This window comes from Nicotiana attenuata, unplaced genomic scaffold (assembly GCF_001879085.1).
Source record: "Nicotiana attenuata strain UT unplaced genomic scaffold, NIATTr2, whole genome shotgun sequence".
Taxonomy (NCBI): Eukaryota; Viridiplantae; Streptophyta; class Magnoliopsida; order Solanales; family Solanaceae; genus Nicotiana; species Nicotiana attenuata.
In genome coordinates, this window is record NW_017670252.1 from 74,686 (window position 1) to 76,751 (window position 2,066).

Consider the following 2,066-nt stretch of genomic DNA (forward strand, 5'->3'; position numbering starts at 1 on the left):
ATCAAGTACTCCCTCCGTTCCAATTTATGTGAACCTGTTTGACTGGGCACGGAGTTTAAGAAAAAATGAAGACTTTTGAAATTTGTGGTTCTAAACAAGTCAAAAATGGGCTCAGAGTATTTGTGTGGTTATAAAAGCTTTCATTAAGGGTAGAATTGTAAGTTTAACCTAAATTGTTTCCAAATTTAGAAAGGGGTCATTCTTTTTGGAACGGACCAAAAAAGAAATAGGTTCACATAAACTGGAACAGAGGGAGTATCACTTAATGTGTCCAAGTTTGTCTTCAAAAGATCTGTAAGGCGAAACATTGGGATGAATTTCGAAGAAACAACTTTTTTGTTTTTTGATAAGTAATAAGGATTTTAGAACGCATCTAGCAAAAGAAAATGCTGGAATGTAGTACAAAAGTGCATTAACACTTCATATCGTGTAATGTACTCAGTAGGTGCAACATAGCTTCAACATCATTTACATTTGCCATGTTACAACAAGAAGAAACAACTAATTTTTACTCATAAAAGATGGTTTTAAGCCATTATAACCCATCTTCTGTTAAGTTTATTACAGAGACTTTTGTTTTAATTTTTCCAAATGTTAAGCTTGGTACTTTATAGGTTCCTCAATGATTTCAGCTTATGAAAAAGATTAAGGAGGCAAACTTGCTAAACCAATTCCTCTAGCACTAGTAAAGATGGAGTCACGAACACTCCGACTCTTGCAAGATATCAGGGCGTGGTCGGTTTGGATTTTGAACCTGATTTTGACACTTTCTGTGTTTTGTACTAATAATTGAATAGAAATTAATCAATTATATAAGTAACAGTTTGGTTATTCACTAATAAGTGATTATTCTATATACTGACAGAAATAAGGGAAGCAAAACATATAAAAACTACATACAAACAGGGTTTTAACATCTCCATTTCCATGAAACATCATCTTAATGCTTTACTTGCTCCCTCAAACACTCATCTATAGCAAATACTAAATTCATGCTTCCTACAAATTTATTCAAATTTTAGCAATTTACTCACAACATTTCACTCGATTGACCCAGAAACCGAAAGGGTTTTGTTAACCAAGTTAGACCAATACCAATTGCACTAAAACATGTTCATGTATAAACATTCCATCGAACAGGTGGCAGGCACTGGTCAACCCTAAACGAAATTTACCAAGCTCGCAAGACTAACACGACATATTTAAGATCTGAAAAGGGTATAGTTTGAATGCTTCATACATAACAAGTAACATTAAAGCAAACCTGAATCAGATGTGCGCTTGGTTTCCTCACTGAAATTCAGCAGAGCAAATATAGAGAAGAGAGCTTGTCTTTCTTTGAATGCGGTCATAAATATAAGAGACGAAGCATTTGAGGGCTCTTCTTGGGCCGCGTCCAATAAGTGAAACCCAAATTTTAAGTAACGAATAAGTCGGGGGGAGAGTTAGCCAGTAATAACACATGTATTTACTTTTAAGTCATTATTTAAAATGTCTTTAGTCTTTAGCCACTGCGTAAATAAACATTTATCCCCCGGACGAAAATACCCTTCTGCTCATAAAGTTCAGCACCAAGTGTCCTTAACTTATGAGCTTGTTACTGTAAGTTCAAGACTAGCTGTCCTTAATTTATGAGCTTGTAAGTCCAAGTTTAGGACTACCTGTCCTTAACTTTTGAACTTGTAACTCTAAGTCCAGGACTACATGTCCTTAACTTTTGAACTCGGAACTCGAAGTCAGGACTATCTGTACTTAATTTCTGTGCTTGTAACTCTAAGTTAAGAACTACCTGTCCTTAATTTCTGTGCTTGTAACTCTAAGTTAATGACCAAGTGTCCTTAACTTTTGAACTTCCAACTCTAAGTTCAAGACCAAGTATCCTTAACTTATAAGCTTGTTACTGTAAGTTTAGGACTAGTTGTCCTTAATTTATGAGTTTGTAAGTCTAAGTTAAGGACTACCCGTCCTTAGTTTTTGAGCTTGTAACTCTAAGTTTAGGACTACCTGTCCTTAACGTTTGAACTTGTAACTTTAAGTTGAGGACTACATGTCCTTATTTTTTGAAC

The 2,066-nt window shown here is 34.9% G+C and overlaps 1 protein-coding gene across 2 annotated transcripts in view; it reads right to left on the minus strand.

The window, feature by feature from the left end:
* Nucleotides 1-1,377, minus strand: part of LOC109236712 (50S ribosomal protein L18-like) — a 2,941-nt gene extending 1,564 nt beyond the window's left edge. The window contains exon 1 of one of the 2 annotated variants that reach the window (XM_019402920.1): nt 1,265-1,377. The gene's annotated coding sequence lies outside the window, so the exon portion shown is untranslated. The remainder of the gene's footprint in view (nt 1-1,264) is intronic. The other variant, XM_019402919.1, reaches the window with a different exon arrangement.
* Nucleotides 1,378-2,066: the final 689 nt, after the last annotated feature.